The sequence below is a fragment of the Notamacropus eugenii genome, chromosome 5, assembly GCF_028372415.1.
Source record: "Notamacropus eugenii isolate mMacEug1 chromosome 5, mMacEug1.pri_v2, whole genome shotgun sequence".
Taxonomy (NCBI): Eukaryota; Metazoa; Chordata; class Mammalia; order Diprotodontia; family Macropodidae; genus Notamacropus; species Notamacropus eugenii.
Genome location: NC_092876.1, coordinates 289,071,890 through 289,087,076, shown reverse-complemented (window position 1 = coordinate 289,087,076; position 15,187 = coordinate 289,071,890). Strand labels below are relative to the sequence as shown.

The 15,187-nt window shown below is 38.2% G+C and overlaps 1 protein-coding gene across 1 annotated transcript in view; it reads left to right on the top strand.

Moving 5' to 3' along the window:
* The first annotated feature begins 2,972 nt into the window (after positions 1-2,972).
* Positions 2,973-15,187, top strand: part of ARHGAP15 (Rho GTPase activating protein 15) — an 831,062-nt gene continuing 818,847 nt past the window's right edge. Inside the window, exon 1 of the mRNA XM_072613186.1 lies at positions 2,973-3,050. The gene's annotated coding sequence lies outside the window, so the exon portion shown is untranslated. The remainder of the gene's footprint in view (positions 3,051-15,187) is intronic.

The window sequence follows — 15,187 nt, the reverse complement described above, 5'->3', positions numbered from 1 at the left end:
AGTATTTTGGATCATCCTAAGAGGCTGGAAACTTCTGAGTGGCATATGACTTATATTCTTGCCATTTTCTTTGGCCAAAAAGCTATTTCCTTTAAACGATGTCTCATGATGAAATAGATGATTGGGGAATGGCTAAACAGATTGTGGTATGAGATTGTAATAGTACATTACTGTGCTGTAAGAAACAAAGAATATGGTGAAATCAGAGAGATATGGAAAGATTTACATGAATTAATGCATAGTGAATTAAGAACAGCCAGGAAAACAATGCACATCATAACTACAGTAATGTAAATGCAAAGACCATCACAAAAGCATTGTAAGTGAATGATACAAAATTATAAAGAATAAGACCTAAAAAAAGAAATTCGGATAGACAATTCCTCCCACTCCTTTGCAGAAGTACAAGGTCCACAGGTATAAAACACTGCACATATTTTCAGAGCTTTTCAGTGCATTGATAAATTTTGCTGATTTATTTTTTGCTATTTTTCTTGAAAAAATATTCTTTGTTATATGAAATGGAGCTCTAAGAGGGATACAGGGAGGGATAATGGAAGAAATGTAGGAGACATAAAAACAAAAGAAATCAAAGTTTCTTTTGAATATGCACATGGATTATCTGTTACCTTATTTCAAGCTGACTTCTTAAACTTTTTAAAAAACTAATGTACTTTGTTTTTATATTCATCTCCATTCCTGAATGCCTCTCTCCCTCCTCTCTTATCCAGGAAGGCTTTCCCTGTAACAAAGAATTTTAAAAGAAAGAAAAGAAAGAAGGAAAGATGGAAAGAAAGAAGGAAAGAGAAGAAAGAAAGGAAAAAGTATCTTGGAAAAATTAACCAATTGACTCTGACAGCACATTCCAACCATAATCCCCACCTCTAAAAAGAAGGGAAGGAGGTGTATTTTCTGATGTCTTCTTTGGATACGTGTGGTCACTACAATTATGTAGTCATCTGTTTAATTTTGTGGATAGTGTTGTTATTTCCTTGTACATTTTTGTAGTTATGCTATACCTAGGTGTTTTTTTTTTCCTTTTCTTCCTGCTTACCTTACTCTGAATCATTTGATCTAAGTTTAACCAGGCCTCTCTGAATTCTACATATCCCTTGATTCTTAAAAAGCAGTAATATTTCACTCTTTTCCACAATTCCAAAATCTGTTTAGCCATTCTGTAATCAATGGAAGTCTCCTTAATTCCAAATTCTTTGCTATTACTATATGTGTTACAGAATACGTGGAACTTCTTTTTCTGTCTTTGATCTCCTTGGGTTAAATGCCTATCAATAGGATGTCTCTGTCAAAGGGTGTAGACAATTTAGTCTCATGTTCTCAACATAGCTACAAATTTAATTGTACATTTTTTAATGACATAACCAAGCATTATTTGTCAAGAATGGCCAAGAAGGTTTGAATCCTTACCCCTTCTTAGGAGATCTGAGACAAAAGGAAGTAGGTAACTTTCTATACTCTCTTGGCAATACCAGCTATTTCATTTAACAAGAATTTGTTAAGTGCTTGGTATGTGTAGAGCATTATTCTTTGGCTTGAGGAGAAACAAAGACAGATAGAGGATTATGTCCTTTTTTCACCTCATAAAGCCTCCCGTGTCAGATTTGTTTTATATTACTTCATTGTCTGCAATACCCTTTCTTCTGTCTTCTGTTAATACACTGGTTATCTAACAATGGATTATTCTGTTTTACTTATGATTCCTTCAAGTGAAAATTCAGAGGTTGAGATACTTTGTTATTCAAAGTGTCAATTTTGACTCTTTTCTTAATAAAAGATCTCAGCTTGGTAGGTCTGGAAAGAATTCATGAGTAAAGCCTTATCCCTAATCAATGATTAACCCTAATACCACTAACACAAGACCATCCCTCAAGGACTTCCAAACTCCTTACAGCACAGATAGACCCATAGGGCCCTTCAATAAAATCCTGCCTTCATGGAAGCAGAGATGTTAAGACAGCTCTGGCTGGAGATCATAAGTAAAGTTCCTGATCCTGGCCAAATCAAATAAATAAGCCAACAAGTATTTATTAAGTGCTTAAAACATGTCAGACACTAAGCTAACAACTAGGGTTACAAATACTAACCAAAGAGTCACTGCCTGCAAAGAGCTTACATTTTAATGAGGAAAGACAACATACAAAAAGGAGCTGAAGAACTGGGGATGGTATCTGGGAAAGTAGCCTGCACGAGGAAAGTAAAGCTTAGCTGGTCTGAACCTTTCCCAAAACGGAGGTCCTGTAAGTACTCACCAATGAGAGAATGGGGACACAGGGATAGAGGGAGAAAGTTACTGAAGCCAAGTGCAGGGAATGAAGATTAGAAATGGTCCATAAACTCAAGAAATAAAGAATGCTGTTGTGGACCACTCATATTCCAGGAATTTTTTTTCTTTGGTTTCTCCGCATTTCTACTAGAGAATGGCATGACTGGAACCAATACAGCAGGCTCATTCCTAATACAGAGATAGCCTGGCCTAGTTTGGAGAAGCAGCTGTGGGGTATTATAAAGAAGCCTTGATTTATATTCAGAAAACCTGGGTCTGAATCTTAAGATCTGGCATTTATTTGCTTTCTGACCTTGGAAAAATTATTCTATCATGAACTTCAGTTTCCTTATCTATAAAATGGGTATAATAATACTCCTACTATCTCTCTCATTGTGATCATGTGAGCATTAAACAAGATAATAAAATTAAAATAAACAGAACTTCCAGATCTAAGCAAAGGATAAATTATCTGTGGGCTTGAAGGAATCCAGGTAAGGAATTTTAAAATAGTGATCATCAATAGATCTGCCAGGTTGTCAGGGCTAGCAAGCATTTATTCATATGTTCATAATTATAGTTGTGAGTGAGAGGGACCTGCTGGTTTTTATAGTGACTGTGGTCAGGTGAATAAGGAAGCATTGGTCCCATTAAGCTTTGCTTTTAGGCAGAGTTCTCTCCCAGCAGTTTTGCCTCTGAGGCACTTACTAGCAACAGCTGTGGTAGTTTGGGTGGTCTGATGCTGGAGGGACTGATAACAAGTTACTCGGTAACAGTCATTCTAACTTTTATTTTTTGAGGGGCAGGTGGGATGAACCATGATATTTTTGGACTGAAAAGCCCAAATTCTAGCCTCATTTTCTGAGCTTTAAAACTGCACAAGCAACCTTCCATTAAATATGGAATAGTGGAAATTTGGGGTAATGTTGAGAGTTGTTTACAAAGTGAAGAGAAGGGGAGAGGTTGGAGTATTTGGTGGCTCTATAGTATTTCAAGGTCTAATCTACAGCCTTCTTGGCCCCAAGGAGAGAGGCAAAAGGAAAATTTGAAACTGTGCTCTTTTTTATAGTTTTGGTACATCCTTCTTAACTCCATCTCTTATTCAGAGAAACAGAAGTAAATCTGGTAAGAGAATAAATAACACTTGATTTTTTTTTTTAAAAAAATGTATTCAAGATAGTTAAATAATGACCAAGTTGGGTTTGGCCTAGGACCTATTACTGGCCGACCAATGAGAGACATTGAGGTTAAGGTTGATTTTTAAGGGGGAACAAAAAGGTTTCAGAGATTAAAATTTAAATTGTCTTTGGTCAGAACACCCAAAGGTAAGGATGTGACACCCTATGTGAATGGAGGGAAAGGAGGGGAGAAAGAAAGGCCCTGTTGTCTAATCAGCCAGACCCAGTTTGCCTCCCCTCCCCCTGCCCCACCCCAAAGCAGCACACTCCCAGACTCACTAAGCCTTTTGAGCTCAGTGTTAGCCCCTTATGTTAGTTCAAATCTGAAAAGACACTTACGTACAGAAGCTGGGCAAATGCTATTGGGAAAAAAAAAACAGATATTAAAAGTATTTCTATGAGATGTAATGTGATATGGGGAAAAGCACTGTCCTTGGCATTAGGAAGAAATATGCTCTGTCCTGATAATTAATAGGTAAGTGATCTTGAACAGGCCATTGAGCCTCCATAAGCCTCAGTTTTCTCAGAACAGATGGTATAGTAGATATAGTACCAGGCCTGAAGTCAGTGAGACTGTTCTTTTTGAGTTCAAATCTGGCCTCAGACACTTACTGGTTGTGTGACCCTGGGAGAGTCATTTAACCCTGTTTGCCTCAGTTCCTTGTCTGTAAAATGAGCTGAAGAAGAAAATGGCAAAGCATTCCAGTGTCTTTGCCAAAACAAAACAAAACAAAATAAATAGGGTCATGAAGAGCTGGACACTACTGAAATGACTGAACAATGACAACAGAATATAGATACTAGTACCTAGGGTACATACCTCACCGAGTAGTCATGAGGATCAATGAGATAATGGAAGGTACTTTGTAGGCCTGAAAGTGTTCTATGTGTGAGCTATTATAAATTGGGAACACTGGCATTATAAAGGATGTATGAAGAAAAGAAAAGCTTCTGTTTTCAGATTTAAGAACTGAGAGATTTTGAGAGACTGACTGTGACTGAGTTAAAGATTCATTATAGGATTTCTTTTAATTGGGATTTTTTTTCTGGATGCCTGCAAAAAAAGATAATTTCTTCTAATTTCCTTGCTTAGCTGTAGTCAGAATGTACATAAAAACAGATTTGATTTCTCGGTATCAAACACTCAGTGGAAAGTGGAAACTAAGGCCTTATCATTGAGACAAGACATCAGTTTGGCAGGGCTGTGCACATCCTTTGAACTCAGATGACATTGTCTCAGAGGACAAGATGTTTGATGAGTTTTTTTCTTCATATTTTTCTCTTTCTCTTTCTTTTTTTAAAAAATATACTTTAAAGTTTTTTCTAAGGAAAACGAATCAGCAATCTCTTTGGTAGAATGAAGGGGGAAATCATTCTGTCTTCAAAAGATCGGAGGGAGGGGAGAAATGTCATTTTCTATTTTCCTTAAATATCACTCTATTAAACACTTGTGTGACAAGAAGTTCTACAGGCTCAGATTTGGGGTTTTATTCTCTCAGCAATGGATGAAGGACTTCAATGTTCCTGCACATCAAGAGGAGAGAGAAATCCCTGAGAAAGAATTAAAGGGAGAGAAAAGGCAACTCTTACAAAGTGTATCTCATGCAATTGGTGTTTACCAGTTTTATAAGTGATAACATAAAGTGAAACCAACCACTTGAGAATTACAATCTTGTACATTTGATTAGAGGAGTCAGTTGTGGTGAAGTAAGGGAAGCGTGATCTTTAGAGACACCATTATAACATTTCTGATTCTAAATGAATTTGGAAAAGCCAGGACAATAAGAAGAAGAGAAAGTGAAAGGACGAACTGAAGAGTGAGATACTTGAGAGTTAAAAAAGTTGACCAACAAGGGAGGAGGAGACTGAGAGGAGAGAAGGTGAGAGGTAGATGAATTAGCTATATTAATTTTCGTTTTAGTACCTGCTCTAGTTATACCCAAAGCTCTGCCCAAAGGACTCTTCTCTTTGTACTCTTTCAGTAAACTCATAACCTTCCATGGGCACAATTCTCATCTCTAGGCTGATAATTCATAAATGTACATACCCAGCCCTATTCTCTACCTTCTGTGCTTAAGGAAGCCATACTCTTCCTCTCATCTCCATGCCTTTGCACCAGGTTGTTCTCTGTGCCTAGAATGTTCTCCCTCTTTTACTTCTGAATCTCAAAATTCTTGTTTTCTTTTAAAACTCAGCTCAAGTTCCCCTTCTGCACAAGGTCTTTCCTGATCCCCCCCCCCTCCGCTGTTGCTTTTGCACCCCTTCCTAAGATTATCTTATATCTGCTCTGTATGTTTTGCGTTCATCCCCTGCAACACTAGCTACCTAACAAATTTCCAACTGCAAGGCTTGTAAGGCATCTCAGTTTTAACACATTCAAAACAACTAATTACCTTGCCTCCTAAACCAATCCATCTTCTAAACATTCTTATTTTTTTGAGGACAATGACATTCTTCTAGTCACCTAGGTTTGAATCTCTGCATTCTCCCTATACATCCAGTTAACAAATCTTGCCATTTCTATCTCAATGACATCTTTCACAATCTGACCCTTTCTCTCTATCCATATAGCTACCACTCAAATTCAGCCATTTATTACCTTATCACTTTTTGCCTGAACTGAATCAACAGACTCCTAATTGGTTTCTCTATCTCAAGTCTCTCCCTCTTCAACCCATTCTCCATCTAGTCTAGAGTGGTATTCCAAAAGTGTTTTTCTCACCATTTTACACCCTCTCTGCCCTCTACTAAGTACACTCCAGTGTTTTCTTATTGCTTTTAGCATCAAATACAAAGCTCTGTTTGGCATTTAAATTTTTTCCACAACTCAGCTGTCCTACTTTTCCAGTATTATCCCCTTCTCCCTCTGGTCGAGTCACCTTGGCCTATTTGCTCTTCCTCACACACATAATCTATTTCCCATCCCTGTGCTTTTGCATTAGCTGTGTCCCATGTTTATCATGCTTCCCTCCTCATTAAGGATCCTTTTCTTAGGATCTTTCCATGATTTTCCTCAAAACTCATTTAAAGTGTCCTCTTTGAACAAGGTCTTTTTTGCTCCCTCCACCCCTATCCCTGACTGCTAGTGCCTTCCTCTCTGAAGTTGTCATGTGTGTAGGTATTAGCTACATTATTACGTGTTTTCCATATACATATATATTTTTTAAAATGTTCTGTCCAATTAGAATGTAATGAAACTATTTTACTTTTCTCTTTGTATTTCAAAATAGTGCTTAATAGAGGTTAGCTGAATTATTAATTGATCCCATAAGAGCAAATATATTGTTAAATTCCATGTTTACTCAGCATCTGCCCATATGTCTTTCCAAAATACAGGCATGTAAATGCAGACACAATCAATGCACATTTACTAAGAACCTGCTGTGTACCAGGCACCATGCTAAGCACTAGGCATAAAAGAAAGACAAAAGATAATCCCTGACCTCAAGGAATTTTTGATCTAATGGAAAATTGAAGACGAGAAGGTTTAAGTGTCATGCCCAAGGTCACAGAGGCTGGAATTGGCAGAGGCATGATTCAAAGTGAAATCCCATGCCCTTTCCATTATGCTTGAACTTTCCCACCCATACTTTTTCTTTTGTTCTTTATTATAAGAAATAGTTTTCTGGAAGGGGAAGAAAAGAAGTGTGTGTGTGTGTCTGTGTGTCTTTGTAGTACCTTGGGAAAGGTAGATGATATACAAAAGAGGTAAATACAAATTCATATTTAAAAAACAATGAATGAGCAAATAAATTAATAGGCAGGATGGTTGTGAATAAGTATCCTGAGACATATAAACTAACAATTATGATAAGTACATTCTACTATAGTCCATGTCCTAGACTTCTCTGAATTCTCATGGAATTTAATCTATAACATGGAATATCCTCAGTGATAGTTTGTTTTGCTTCCATCCAATTAGAAAACTAGGAACTTCTGAAGTTAACTTAGATCTAGGTCATCAGTAGCTTACCACACCAAAAGACTTAGGAAAGAAAGAGCAATGGAACATTATTTATTATAGATAAAAATGAAAAGATACCACCAGAAAACAATGTCAGCTCCCCCATTGCTCCCCTGTTCCCCTTCTATGATTAGTAGGTTCCTCCAAAATTCTGCAGTTGAAGAAGGCCACTGAGCAGCCCTGCTTCATTCTCTGGACTTTGCCACCTTGTTTCAGTTGCCTTTTTCCTCTACTCTTGTGATTCTTTTTTTCCCATTGGCAAATTCCTTCCAAAAGCTACATTTCAAGGAAGGGTCTTGACCAGCCATCCTTCATTCTCCCAACTTTGACACCATATGTTTTTAACCTCTCTACCTTTCAGTTTTCAACTCCCTTCTATTTGTTTCCTTCCTTCATAGGAATGTGAACTCCTTAAAAACAGAAAATGTCTTTCTTTTTGCTTAGATTTATATCCCTAGTGCTTAGCACAGTGCCTGGCACGTGGTAAGTGCTTAACACATTTTTACTGATTTAATCCCCTCAAAAATGGTGTTAGGGAAGGAGCTATTGATGTTTTTCTCTATCAGAAGGAAAGATAAAAAATGTTATATACACAGCCTTCATCTCAGTTCAAATAGTTGGTCTTTGCAGCTGTTAGTGGCCCATGTATCTCTTTTTTTTCCTCTGCTTCTCTTAGCAGTACTCCAGACAGCAAGGAGACAGCTGGGGCTATTATCACCATCCCTCACCATTAAAATGTCATCACTGCCATCTTCTCCCTCATGACACGTCTTCCCTTTCTTAATCAGAGACTACATATAGGTAACACACCTGCCTTAGAGGTGTATTCTTGCTCTGCTTCAATCATGTACATATCTTGGTGCCTGTTGTCTCTTGTGAAATGTAGCCTTGACTCACCAAACTCACTCCTGTTAACCTCTACAAACAATTTCATGGAGATAGTCTATTTTATTGAGAATTCCTCTTGAACTTAATGTTTTCTTTTGGCATTGTCATTAACTCAAGCTATCTTACTAAACATACCTGATTTGTGTGTTGGCATAGGGTCTGGACTTGTGACATCATTGACAGAAGGGATTTTTGGATGAGGGAAATCCCTCTGTCAATGAAGATCAGCAACTTCTTTGCAACTTAAAGCCTTGGAGAATTACTTAGAGCATCCAGAGACTAAATGACTTGACCAGAGCCACATAATTAGCTATGTCAGAGATAGGACTTCAATCTGATCTTCAAGGCCTTCAAGTTGGCTCCCTCACCAATATTTCTCAATGTTTAACTAAAATCTGATATACAGACATTGAAGCATCATTTCCTTCTCTATAGATGTAGAGATGATACTCATCCCATGTGTCACAATAAGCATGGACCTTCTTGAGATGGGAGAGTTAATCAGGGAAGTTGCTATGGAGCACATGAGAAGAGGCTCACAAGAGCTGATGGTTAAATTTTCAGTGTGAACATTGGAAATCAACAAATGCTACAAATCAAGGATTGGTCCATTGTTTTGTATATTGTTAGACAAGTATTGGAGAAAATGATAATAATGCAAATTCAATTGAAAAGCCTGTTGTATGCATTTCCCCTCCTCCTCGCAGAGCCAGTTGTTTATCTTTTATCCATGTACATTTGGATTTTATCTTATCACTACAATTTAGGAAGAAGATGCAGAATTTCTCCCTAAAAGGATAATTAGAAAATTGTTCTCACTGTACCCCTTTTCTCTGGCTCAAGTTCAGAAGACTTTATGTTTTTAAAATATAAAATAATCTTTTTCATGTAAAAATTTCATAAATTTTTCACAGGTTCAGCTAATATCCCAGTACCACCTCAGAGGAACCTCTTAGAGAAAGCTACAAAATAGCTCATGCTTCATTTTATTCATTATGATCCTTAACTCTATCCCAGCTTTGCATCAGTCTAAAGGAAAATGCCTTCATATTATTGTTTAACTACATTGACTGTAAGAAATTCAGAGACAATAGAACACAGTATTGAGATGTTGACATGTATTTTCGATGCTCTGGTAAGCAAAATCTATTAAAAAAAATCTGTAGCATTAAATGACTAAGTTCACCTGAACAAGGGAACTGTCAACATTGAGACTTCTCCCAATGGAACCATCTCTCTTAGAAGTCACTGGCAAAGAAAAACAGTCACATATAAGGGAAAAGTTATGGCCTCACCAAGTGGCATCCCTCCCTCTGATTCTTGGGAATGGAACTGAGGATGGACCTCTTTCCAGGTGATTCTGCAGACCTCTGGTGTCCATCACTGTCTGCCCTGCTTGACCTCATGCTGTGTTCCATCATTCAACTTCCCTCCCAGCTTTTTGGGTGTTTGTGGCTCCAATTCTTCATATGCTTGAGAAGGTGGGTGGGAGAGAGAGAGTGTGAGAGTGTGAGTCAGAGTCAGTAATCACTTCAAGGTGACCACCCTCCCTTGACTTGGTGTGTGGCAGTTGGATCTGTCTCTCTCCTTGTTTTTGTTTTTGTTTTTTTTTTCCACTGAATAAGAATTGGTTTTTCACCCTCTTACCTTCCCTTTACTTCCACTGAAAAGGAATAAAGAAAAACAAAATGTCTTGTAACAATATGCATAATCAAGCAAAATAGCTTCCCACATAGGCCACCTATTGCTCATTCTGCATATTAAATCCATGTCCTCGCTCTCAGGCCATGGGTAGCACCTTGTATCACTTGTGCTCTGGAATCATGGTTGGTTATTCTGGCTGACTCTTTGGGCCACCTGGCTATTATCTCTGTCCTATGCTTTACTAACAACAGCTTCAGCTGCATAATCTGGCTTTAAAAAAATCTCCATTTGGCATGGTGTTTTACTGTTGCCTCACTTTTCTAAAGACAGGCAAGGGAAGGGAGATGCCACCTTCATAAGAAGGTTTATACTTAGGACCTAACCAAAATGGAGCACGACAGCTCCCTGAAATCAGAATTTTCTTGTTTCCCTCAGTGCATTTATACAATTTATCCTCAGATGTGGAATATATTACTTCCACATCTCCACTTTTCAGAATCCTTATCTGATTTCAAGTTTCATTTTAGGAGTAACAAGGTAGTCTAATGGAGGGAGTGCTGCATTCAGAATCAGAAAGAACAGGGTTTGAATTCTGCCTCAGATGTTTAACTAGCCGTATGCTATTGGGAAAGTCACTTAAACTTTCCCAGTCTCAATTTCCTCATTTGTAAAGTGGAGATATTTTGCCTTACAGGTTGTGGTGAGGAACATGTGAGAAAATATTTATTAAAGTATTTTGTAGACTTTAAAATAACACATAAATGTTAGCTGTTACTAATATTCCTTTTTCTCCACAAAGTCTTCCCAGATCTGTCCTTCCTCAAATTATCTTGAATTATCCTTATTTGTGTACATTTTTTATCCTTCTAGAATCCAGTAGATGATACACTCCTGAAGGAAGTGTGTGTGTGTGTGTGTGTGTGTGTGTGTATGCGCTCGTGCGTAGGCATGCATGTGTTTTCATGTCATGTATTCTAAACACCTTGCATAGTGAAAGCATTTAAAAATGCTTATTGAAGTGAATTGAAACCGATTTTCAGATTGATCATAACATTTTTCTTGACAACTCATGTCCTAATGAATCCTAGAACTTGCATGAGTAATGAGATTCCTTCCCAGCTCCACTAAGGAAGGAGAAAAGGATTATGAACTGACGAGGGAGTATAATAAACCTTGTGTCCTGGTAGAGAGGTGGTGGACTATTGGTACAAAATGAGGGATGTGTTCCACCCATGCCAAATGTGTTATTTCTTTGTCCTTGACTTCATAAGGGAAAGTTCTGGGATCGAAGGAAGGAATCACTGGTGAATAACAACTATGTTAAAAAAAAATGAATATCAGTAAAAAAGACTTTTTTAAAAGGACCTGTCACCTATTCTTTTAGGCTCTTTTTATAGCTCTAACAGGCAGCTAAGTGTCAGAGCAGATAGAGCTTTAGATTTGAAGACAGGGAGAAATGAGTTCAAATCCTTAGACATTTACTGGCCTGGTATTTACTGTATTAATCTTTTAACCCCCAAATCCTTCAGTTTTCTAATACATAAAATTAGGATAATAATAGTACCTTGCTCCTAGAATTGTTATGGGATCAAATGAGATACTTTTGTAAAGTACTTTGCAAGACTTGAAGTTATTTATTAGTATTATTACTGTTGTTGCTACATATTTTTACTACTTCTGCTCAAACAATACATTTCCTTTGGAATCTCCTTGCCTTATGACTCAAGGTTTTCCCTTTCACCTGTCCCTCAGGAGGTCCTAAGGGGACTGCCTGTCCTGGACACTATTGCCCCCTTTCAGGCATGTAGCCTTCTACTTCCAAAAGATATAAGCAATCCCCCCCTATTTAACCAGTTCAACAACATTTACATTAGTTTGGTTAGCTTTTAGCTCTGTTTAAAGAAAATGTTGGGAAATCGGTCTTCAATTTCTTGAGAACGTGATTTAGGAGAGCATTCAGTGGTATTTGGAATAATTGTTTAATTTTCCGTTTTAAGCATGTTATCTTAAAGATAGGTGAAGGATACACAGCCTTCCTCTGGTTGAATTGAGAGTGGCAGCAATCACCTATCAACAAACAGTCAGTCAGCAAGCATTTATTGAATGCTTGCTTTGAGGAGGTAATAACTGTAGAAAAGACTCAGGCTATTCAGACTGATGTATGTGGTCTTTTTCAGGCAGAAAGCTCATTTGCCATATTTTACAGCCATGGAGGTTCAATAAAGTACTGAGATAAATCTAAATTTCCATTATGTTACTTTGGGTAGCTATGGCTAAGTGGAAACTCTACAGACTATGAATAAGTGAATTAATGAATGAGTAAAGAATTTGTAAAGTTCTGACTATGTGTAAAGCCTGGAGCAAAATGCTGGGGATACAAGTAGAAAAGGAGAATAGTCCTTATTCTGAAGGAGTCCATATTCTGGTGGGGGAGATAACACATATGGGATATTTTAGCTGCAAGTCAGAAATAATAGTCTCATGGTCCTTAGGGTACAGCAGCAAAACAGATGGCAATGCTTCTTCTGTAATGTCATTTCCACTGATAAAATGATTTCCATTTCTGATGTGGCATGATTTAATAGTGGTAAAGACTCTGGTGTCAAGAACTTTCTTTTGTAAGTCTTCAGTAGCTAGCTGTGGCTGTACTACTTGCAGGAAAGCTTCTAGGCACCATCTCCACTGGGATTACTTCCTAGGATGATGGCTGAGGACAATGGCCTAGAACCCTTGCTGTTCCAAAGGTTCTTCAGTTCATTGTCCTAGACTTGCTCTTTCAGAGTTTGAGGGGAGATGGTGGTCAAGGTGGTGATTTAACTAGCCTGGCACTTGTAGACTCTCTTGGTTCTCCATCAGGGCACCCTGGTTCCACTAGGCTGGCTCGCATGCCCTATTGGCACTGGTTGGCCATTGGTATAGGTGGCTGGCCTCCATCTTTTCAAGAGTCGCTTCTCCACATGATAACTGTGAGGGCTGAACTTATGATTGGGGGGTGGGGATGGGGAAGGCCACTGTCCTTCCCAGAGCCTATCTGACACTGTATGGAAGTTGGACAGCCTTTACTGGTGGTGATGATGAAGAAGGCAGGCCTCTTCTCCACAATTATTTCTGTCTTTAATGGCGACTATTATGACTGGGCTAGAAGCAGATCTGTTGGTTGGGGGAACACTTCTCAAAGTCTTCTTATTCTCAAGACTTTTGATGAAGATGGTGGTCAAGGGGTTGATCTGACTTGCCTGGCATTTGTTGCCTCCTCTTTCTCTCCTAGGGTGCCATGCTACTGTCAGTCATTACTCAATATCAGTTTCAATTTTGCATTTCTTTGTATTCCTAATACAGAGTAACTGCTTAATGTATGTTGTCTGATTTCAACTATTCTCCACATTTCAGTGACTTAATGATCTTCAATGGTTTCAAACCTTGAAAATACTGTAAGATGGATTTTCTTTCCCCATTATTTTCTTCTCTATGCTTTTAGTCACTCAGTAGGAATTGGCTTTTCCCCTAGTTCCCTGCCTCATTCATCTGTCATTGCTGTTCCTTACTTTTCCCTTACTGTGACTGTTAATACAGTGATTCCTCTCAACTCACCTGTTCTAACACATTTTTCTCACGTAGCAGTATGGCCCAAAGGGCTAGCCCGGGAGTCAGGAAGTGATCCCTAGTAAATTACTTAATCTCTCAGTGGTCCAGGCAATTATCTAAAAACTTAAGTTGCAAAAGAATTCCTTATCTACTTGGACAGAAGAGAGTTTTCTCATTAGGAATTCCCTCCAGCAAAGAAATCATAGTTCCCAATTTCTACAACATGTGGAAACTTCTTTCACCACAAGGTGCCTTATAAGTTACTCTATGTAAAATGGGGCAATTTTAAAATTCCATCCTACTTCTTCCCAAATGAAAATTTATGTATTTGTATATGTATACAGATATTTACATGTTTTAGGGAGAAAAATTCAGGCCACTATAACTTAATAGGCATTTATTAAGCACCTACTGCATGCCAGGCACAGTACAAGGTGTTGGGGATCAATTGTTCAGTAGTTTTCAGTTATGTCTGATTCTTCATGACCCCCTTTGAGGTTTTCTTGGGAAAGATACTTAAGTGCTTTAGCATTCCTTCTCCAGCTCATTTTATAGAAGAGGAAACTGAGGCAAACAGGGTTAAGTGACATAGCTAGTACATGTCTGAGGCCAGTTTTGAACTCAGGAAGATGAGTATTCCTGGGACTGTTTTTGATAGACTTAGCCTTTCACAGCGATGCAAGGCCCTAAAACACTTCCAAAGGAGTCAAGAGGCAAAATGCCATCCACATCCAGATAAAGAACTATGGAGTTAGAACAAAGAATGAAGCAGGCTATTTTCTCCTTTATTATGTTTTGTTTTTCCCATGGTTTCTCCCATTTGTCTTAATTCTTCTGTACAACATGACTAATGTGAAAATGTGTTAAATAGGAATGTATGTGTAGACCCTATATAAAATTGCATGCCATCTTGGGGAAGGAGGGAGAGGTGAGAAAATTTGGAATTTAGAGAAATGATTGTTGAAAACTGAAAACAAATGAATTAATAAATTTGGAGAAATAAATGAGTCTTCCTGGTTCTAGGCTCAGCACTCTGTTCACTCTGCCAAAGATAGAAATTACAAGTCCTTGCCTTTGAAGTGCTTCTGTTCTAATGAGGACAGAGTGGACATGATACAGACCTTATAAAGGGAAAAAGAAATTTCTTGACAGGAATTTTTGTGCAGTTCATCACAGTGTTTCTCCCCCAACCAAAAAAAAAAAAAAAAAGAAGAAGAAGAACACCCCACCACCACCACCAAAAACAAACAAAAAGCAAACCCTATTGTTTAAGGTTTTCTTGTCTGTTAACAAAGTAAGAATTCCAATAAAAATAGTGCGTATAGGAGTCTATTGCTTTTCTGCTCTGCTTTTCTTCCATTCCTTTCTAACTTATCAGTTGTGATTGGGGCAGCTAGGTGGTGCAGTGGACAAAGCACCAGTGCAGGAGTCAGGAAGACCTGAGCTCAAATCTCACCTCAGACACTTGACACTCACTAGCTGTGTGGCCTTGGGCAAGTCACTTAATCCCAATTGCCTCATCCTAGGTCATCTCCAGTCATGCTGATGAATATCTGGTTACTGGTCCCAGATGGCTCAGGAGGAGAAAGTGAGGCTGGTGACCATGCACAGCCCTCCCTCACTCAAAACAAAGTCAAATGCAAATCA